The following is an 8056-nucleotide window of genomic DNA, read 5'->3' on the forward strand; positions in this document are numbered from 1 at the left end:
TGATGGGTTATATCCCCCCAAACCCACTATAGGCTGAAAATGCACTTAATGCATTTAATCTACCAAACATCATAGTAAAGTTTCTACTGAATGCACACCACTTTCATACTGTTAAAAAGTTGAAAAATCATGGAGTCAAACCACCAGAACAGCCTATTCCTGCACTTAGATTCTCAGGGTTGGGAAGCCCAACCTAAAAGAGCAGCTAATGCTTCTCCTGGCTTCCTACAGCACCTTACTAAGCTCTTCCCAGGGATCATCTCACTTAATCTGCTCATCCATGTGATCAGGCAGTTTCTATTATTATCCCCATTTCACAGATAAGATACATTCACTGACCAGACGGGCTGCCAAGCCTCACACTGAGAGTGCCTCAGGCTAATAACTGTGTTCTCACCCCAGAGTCATTAGAGACTTCCATTGGATTCCTGGGCCATCACTCCCCCTCCTTGTATCTCTGGACTGAATTCTCTTTGGGTGCAAATAGAAACAGGGGCTGCAGCAGTTGGCTGTTGGCCAGCCAGGGGATGCCTTGGGATACAGGTGGAACTGTGGAACTGCGTGTTGTCTTAAAATCACATCAGTTCCATCTGTAAGATATTTAAGGTTCACATGCTATTTTTTTCTTTTGTTCTTTGCCAGACAGAATGTCTTGCCCAAGCTTCTTTTTCCTTTATTCCTCTGCGCTCACATTTTTGTGTGCCTGCCCAGCACAACAGCACTGATACCTTCTAAGGACCAAGGCAGCCCTCTGGGTCCTCGGGTCTCTGGCTGAGAGGGTATGTGCATTTGTGAGTCTCAGTTCAGAAACTGGCTCTGAGTGACTTGCCTGATCTTCCCCCATGCAAAGACCTACTTACGAACATATAAACACACACACACACACAAACACACACACACAGTGGGTTGGCTTGGGCTTCAGAAAGAGGACCTCAGCACGAAAACTCTTTTTGATTTGTTTGCATTCAAAGCCAAGTTCTCAAGGCCATAAAGAAAGAGTTTCCAAAAGATTGACATTGCTTTCACTTATAGTATTGTCATCTGAGAAGTCTCTAGCAGAGATTATAGGAAGGAACTTTGGTGATTTCTAGAAACCTTTTGGTGTTTTGTATGTGTCAAAAGACAAGCTTGCCCTATCACAAATATACTTTTGGACAAAAGGCATAAACATCATTCAGAGGGGTGTTCTGTTCCTTCTGAGGGTTAGTCTCCACTGGGTTATCAGGAAGTTTTTGGTTTGGGGGTTTATTTCTTTATTCTTGGCATCAGGACTCAAACCAAGGGCTTCACGTATGCAAAGCAAGTGCTCTATCACTGAGCTACACTTCCAGCCCATGTCAGGAAGTTTAAGCTGGAAGAGGTCTTAGTTACATCGACCTTTTTGAAATCAGGTGCCTCTCAAACATCTCTTAAAAGCTCAGATCAGGGCTTACAAATGCAAAAGTCAGAGGGAGCAAGTAAATGAAGAGAATAAGTCAGTGAGGAAAAGCAGCACAGGGCCTTGATATTCGAGGACTGACATTGGGCAGCTGTTAGGGAGGTCACAAAAGGGGTGTGGACTATGTCTGGGTGGGGTCAATGCCCCAACTATAGGAGGCAGCCCTCTCTCCAGCATGTAGGTCCCAGGGACCAAATCTGTGAGTTCTTTTCAGAAGTTCCACATTGAGATTTTCATGTCCAGATTCTCGATTTTAAAACCTTGGGCCATAATTCTCCTATTTGTAATACTCTGTAGAACCAACAAAACAAAGCCACCAGAGTGCCTCTCTTGCTATAGACTTTCCTTCTAGAAAAATGACCATTTACATATATTAAATAGTTTGACATCACATGTGCATTTGTGTGGGTATTGTGGACCAGGAACATCGGGTTAGGAGCCTCCACAGTCAAGTTCCTACTCTTAAGAAAACTTCATCTTGAGTTGACTGGTTCTCAACCCCAAATGTGGTTCAACCTGGGGACGTGTTCTGACCTTCTCCAGGAAAATCATCTACAAACAGGTGACCACCACCTCCGCCTCCACCTTCCACTCAGCGGCTAATCACTATTCCCAGAATTTTCCCTTAAATTTCTGCTGGGATTCTCATCTCCAAAGCATGCCCTGGTGGAGGCTGAATTTCCAAGCATGCCAACCCAGCTGAAAGTGCCAGGTGTAGTCTCCAGGATCTTCCCTCTGGTGACCTGTGGGTTCTAGTGACATCTGGATATCCACCCAAGTTATATCCAGCCTGGCTTTGCCCCAGAGGGGGAGGCATGCACACCTAACACTGCTCATGGTGGTTACTTCTCTGGATGGATTTTGGATACAGTCATCTGGAAGTGACCAAAGAGACACACAGGTCACCTGTCCTCCTTTGTAGAGAAGACTAGAGAAAGCCCTTTGCTCTGCTCTGTCCTCTGAGCCATCTCCATCTACTTACTGTTTGCTGCCTTCTTCTCTGAGTGGTGGGTGATGTAGGGGCAGGAGGAGCCGAGCTGAGGCACAGCTGGACATGTGTTGATCTTGCCTTTGCCCCTTACTAGCTGGACCTGATCCCACCTGTCCATTCCTACCACCATTTATGGAGCCCTTATGCTAGATGGGCCAGGCATGTTACTGTTTCACAGGTAGTATCTTATTTAATCCTCATTACAGTGCATGAGGCAGGAATTCATTCTAGCCCCATTTGCCAGATGAGAAAATAGAGGCCTGGAGAGTTTGATTGTGTACTTGGCCAGGAGAAGGGCCAGAGCTCGATTTCCCAGTCTTTAGCAAATGCTAACCGTGAGTTCAGCCAACTAGCCGATGTCTGCTTTTCTTTCCTACTTATGTGGGTCATGAAAATGTCTGTGCCAGATGACTGAGTGGCCCCATGAGGTGCCCAGACTAAGGAGGTTCTCAAAATGACGGTGTTGTAATGGTTCCCTTTACATCAGCAAACCACTGCCCTGACACACAATCTCTCCCTGGGCTCAAAGTGTGTGTGCTTGGCTCTGGGAATATTACCTTCCCTCTGGCCCCTCCTGCCTGGCACCCCGTGTCTGGCACTGATTCTTGCAGGTTCAGCCAAGCATTGAGCCTCTTCAACTTTACCAATGCCGTCATCTTGCGGGTTGGGTGGCCACGTTTTCCTAAGACCAGACGCATGCATGGGGCCTTCTGAGCTTTTTGGTAGCTCCCTCAGGCCTAAAGCCGTGAAGGGTACATCCCAGACAGGGCAGGGGCATCTGGGTGCCCATGGCCCCTCATGGCATCGTGTAAGCTGTTTCACAGGGACCTGTGCAAGAAAGCAAAACAGAGACGCAGAAAGAACACCACGGAGGGCAGGGCTGCCCTGACGTATGAGGAAAACATAGCACAGAGCGCGTCAGCAGCACAGAGCACGTCACCATCACAGCAGCTAGGGATGAGCCAGCACTAATGAGCTACGTGGTCATTGACACTTTCTTGGCCTTAGTTTCTGCATCTATCAGATGGGCACAGCAGACATGCTATTTTAGGTCTTGTTCCTGCACAAATCTTCCCCCCCCCCCGTCTTTACCTGGCCATAAAGAAATTTGCTGAGTTACCTCGTCTGATAGCAGGTCACAGGACCTTCCTCATTCAAGATAATTCCTGCCCCATACCCTGGAGGAAGGAATGCTGTATAGATAGGCCAGAAAGAATCTGAATCGACAGGCTTTGCTGGGTTTCTCCATCTATTAGCACTGGATCTGTTTGGGTTTGGATATGAGGTGTCCTGAAAATAACTGCTGTGTTAGTACAGTCATATTCAGAGGTGAAATGATTAGATTATGGAAGGTGTGACCTAATCAGTCCATCCTAGTTTGAATGGACTGACTGGGTGGTAACTGTAGGTAGGCAGGGCGTGGCTGGAGGAGGTGGGTCGCTGGGGGATGTGCCCTGGAAGGGCTCATCTTCCCTGTGGCCCCTCCCCTCCCTCTCTCTCTTCCAGGCTGCCAAGACCAGAGCAGTCCTCCTCCACCACAGTGTGCGACCTCACCTTGGGCCCAGCTCAGTGGACTTGGCCTATCATGGACTCAATCCCTGAAACCATGAACCAAAAGTCCATGTTGTTGTAAGTTATTCTTGTCAAGAATTTTGATCACAGTGACACAAAGCTGATTAACACAAGAGGGGACACTTTTTGTCTTATCACATTGATACACGATCGTTCATACTTCAGTCCTGCTTGTGCAATGAAGCCTGTACAAAAACCCAAAGGGACAGGGTTTGGAGAGCTTCCAGATAGCTGGACACGTGGAGGTCACTGCAGGGTGGCACACCTGGAGGGGGCATGCAAGCCCCCAGCGCCCTTCTCCTATTCCTCACCCTAAGAATTCTTTTACCTAGATCCTTTGTGATATCCTTTATAATAAACCTGTAAGGTAGTAAGATAAGTGTTTCCTGAACTCTATGAGCCCCTCCAGCAAATTAATTGAACCTAAGCATGGGATCATGGGAGCCCTAAGTTTAACCAGGGGCTCAGAAGCACAGGTAAAGTAACCCGGGGCTCAAAACTGGCATCTAAATTTAGGGGGGCAGTCTTGGAATGAAGCCCTCAACCAGTGGGATCGGATACTTCTCTAGGTAAATACTGTCAGAATTAAATTGAATTGGAGCTCACCTGACTAGTGCCTACTATTACAGAATTGCTTATTGGCTGGAGGGGAGAAATCCCCACCTCTTTTGTGGTCACAGAGGTCTTCTATGCTGATTATGGCATAAGAACAGAGAAAGAATAGGCAGTTTGTTTTTCCAACACAGCAGAGTTAGATTAATAATTGTCCAAACAATGGCCCCTAATCTTTCCCCAGCTCCTGGGAATTCACAGTCTACCAGCAGCTGATTTAAGGCTCTGATAAGTCCTGCATAGCAAGGAACCTTTTGATTTGGTCTAATCCATTGTCACCTCCCTTGACCACACAGCATTTTAGGTAACATCAACTAACATCCCTTGAACAAGTGTTCAATGGAACATTCCTTGGCTGATTTTTAGGTTTCTTCTGGTGTGTAGGTTCTTTTTAATTGATGGCCCCTTTGAGTCTGTGCTGGGATTTGGGATACCTGGTTAGCTGTGGGCCTTCTGGGATTTTTTTTTATTATTATTTATATATGAGAGTGGAATGCATTACAAATCTTATTATACACACTGAGCACAATTTTTCATACCTCTGGTTGTATACACAGTATATTCACACCAATTTGTGTCTTCATACATGTACTTTGGATAATAATGATCATCACATTCCACCATCATTTATAACCCCATGCCCCCTCCCTTCCCTTCCAACCCCTCTACCGGCCTTCTGGGATTTGTAAGACCCCAGTCTTCTGTTTCTCAGCCATCACAAGAGAACATGGACACCTGCTCTTGTGGCTAGCTGGGCGATTTTTTGACTTCCCATTAGCTCTTCCTTTTTCAATGAAATAATCACCCCTTTGGTGTTTTTATTCTACATGGCTCAGGTGGGGCTGGCCTCATCACATGACCCAGGCCTGGCCATAAGGTAACACATCCTCTTCCCTGCTGTGACTGCTTCTTTGTGAACATGTAACTCCAGATAGGCCAATCAGAGAGAACCCTGGCACTTTAAAAAAAAAAAAATTTATTCTAATCTGTTATATATGACAGCAGAACCCTGGCAGTTTTGTTGGAAAGATTGGGAAAGAAATGGGGTTGCTGGGGTTGCTAAGTCAGTGTGTGATGGGGAAGGATGTCATTTTTTCTTCCATCTTGGAGAGATCCTGCCAGAGAGATCTTAGGGGAATGCAGTACCAAAGATGGTGACAAGCAGCTTCTTGAGAACATCACATGGGGTCCTGGATATAGCCAGTCCTAAAGCCATAACACACCCCAATCAATTCCATTTCTTGAAACCATAGATATTCCTTGACTTATGATGGGATTATATCCACATAGAACCACTGAAGGTGAAAATATTTTAAGTAAAAAAATGCATTTAGTACACCTAACCTATTGAACCTATTGAACATCGTAGCTCAGCCTTGTTTGCCTTACACATGCTCAGAACACATTAGCCTAGAATTGGGCAGAACAATCTAAAACAAAGCCTATTTTGTAATAAAGTTTTGAACATCTCATGTAATGCACTGAGTGCAGTCCACTGTAGAGTATCTGTTGTTAACTCTTGTGGTTGCATGGGCAGCAGGGGCTCATTGCTGCTACTTGGCATCACTAAAGAGAATTGGCCTCACAACCACTAGGCTGGAATGGGACCAAAATTCAAACTTTCTATTGAATGCCTATGACTTTCATGCCAACGTTAAGATCGAAAAATCATTAAGTGGAACTCTTGTCCATTGGGGACCATCTGCAGTTTGTGTTTGGCTTTCTAATGCTGTAAATGAAAACCCCACTCCACCAATTTTACAAGGGGCATGGTGAGAATCAAATGTTAAAGAAGGAAAGTACGGCAAGTGTTTGGGAGACGGAATAGGATCCTCATGACAGAGTGTGGGCACAAACCCAGCTTCCAGGGAGGAGTGACTGATCACATGGGCCCCAGCAGGTGCAGGCAGTGCTTACCCCAGTAGAATGATGGACCAGGGGTGGAACTGGGGGACCCTGCAATGCTAAACTTAAGTGTACAGTCAGCCCTGACGGGCTGTATTCTAATATGACCTTGCTTCTCCAAGTGTGGTCCGTGGACCTGCAGTCCTGGCCTTATCTGAGAGTTCTTGGGAGGAGAATCTCAGGCATGGCCCTAGATTTGCATTTAATCAGACTCTGGTGGTCTGTGAGTACATTCAAGTTTGAGAAGCACCATATGGGATAATTTATAGGAACCATGGAATCATTCAAAGGTGACCACCAAGGATTCCTTCCTCCTTGAACGTACGTACTGCCCCATTCATCAAGAGGTGGACCACTTCACCTCTCCTTTCATCCTGGCTCACACCATCACTTGGTTAGACCAATAGATGGGATGGAAATGGGGCTTTGAGTTCAGGGCCTGGCCCCTTCTGATTTCTTCTCTCAAAACCCAGCTTTGTATAAAGAGTCAGACTACCCTGAGACCCTCATGCTACCAACTGCATGGAAATGTTACTTGGAAGGCCCCAGAGTCCCAGGCATGTGAATAAAGCCTAGTCCAACCCTGTCCACAGCTGAATGCAGCTGAATGAGCGACCTTTCCTGGTATCACATGGAGGTGAGCCCTGTCCAAGTTTTTGAGCCAGAGAATCAGGAGAAATAAGTAATCTTTGCTGTTTAAGCGGCTGGGTTGTTATTTTTTGATCTAGCAAAAGGTGACGGAGACAGTGAATCCTCTTTAACTAAAGGAGGTGGCTGAGGAGTGGCCACCTGCAGGGTGTTCACATGCTCTGGGCACAGTGCTGAGCATTTTCCTCGGCCAGGTGCTGTTCTGGGCATGGGGTTGGAGGGGTGGAAAAGACAGCATCCTTATTCTGGGTGGAACTGACATTCTTGTCCAGGGAGATGGCAAAAGACAACACATAAATATGACGGTTTCAGAGAGATAAGGAAAAATTGGAGTGGGGGTGGGGAGGATATTAGGTAAAATAGAGAAATTCTCTCCAAGGAGACACACTTGAACGGAGGCCCTCATGCTGAACAAAGGCAAATTGTAAACGGCTAAGAAGGAAAAGCAATGGCAGCAAAGGGACCAGCAAATGTAAAAACCACAAAGTACAGAAGCTCTGGGAGGTAAGTGAGAGACAAAGGAAAGCTGGGGGAGGGGGGATGAGATAAGAGATACAGTCACAAAAGCCAGCAGGAGCTAGAGGTGTAAGTCCAATCTGGCAGCCCCCACCACACATGCCTATAGAATCTAAGTTAAAATTTAGTTAGAGCCGGGTGCAGTGGGGCACACTTGTAATCCCAGCGGTTCAGGAGGTGGAGGCAGGAGGATTGAGACTTCAAAGTCAGCCTCAGCAACAGCGAAACAACTCAGTAAGACCCTGTCTCTAAATAAAATATAAAATAGGGCTGAGGATGTGGCTCAGTAGTTGACTGCCCCTGAGTTCAATGCCTGGTACCTGCCACCCCTCCCCCCAAAACAAAATAAATTCGTTTGAGGCTAAGGAAGAAGG

Source organism: Marmota flaviventris, chromosome 2, assembly GCF_047511675.1.
Source record: "Marmota flaviventris isolate mMarFla1 chromosome 2, mMarFla1.hap1, whole genome shotgun sequence".
Taxonomy (NCBI): Eukaryota; Metazoa; Chordata; class Mammalia; order Rodentia; family Sciuridae; genus Marmota; species Marmota flaviventris.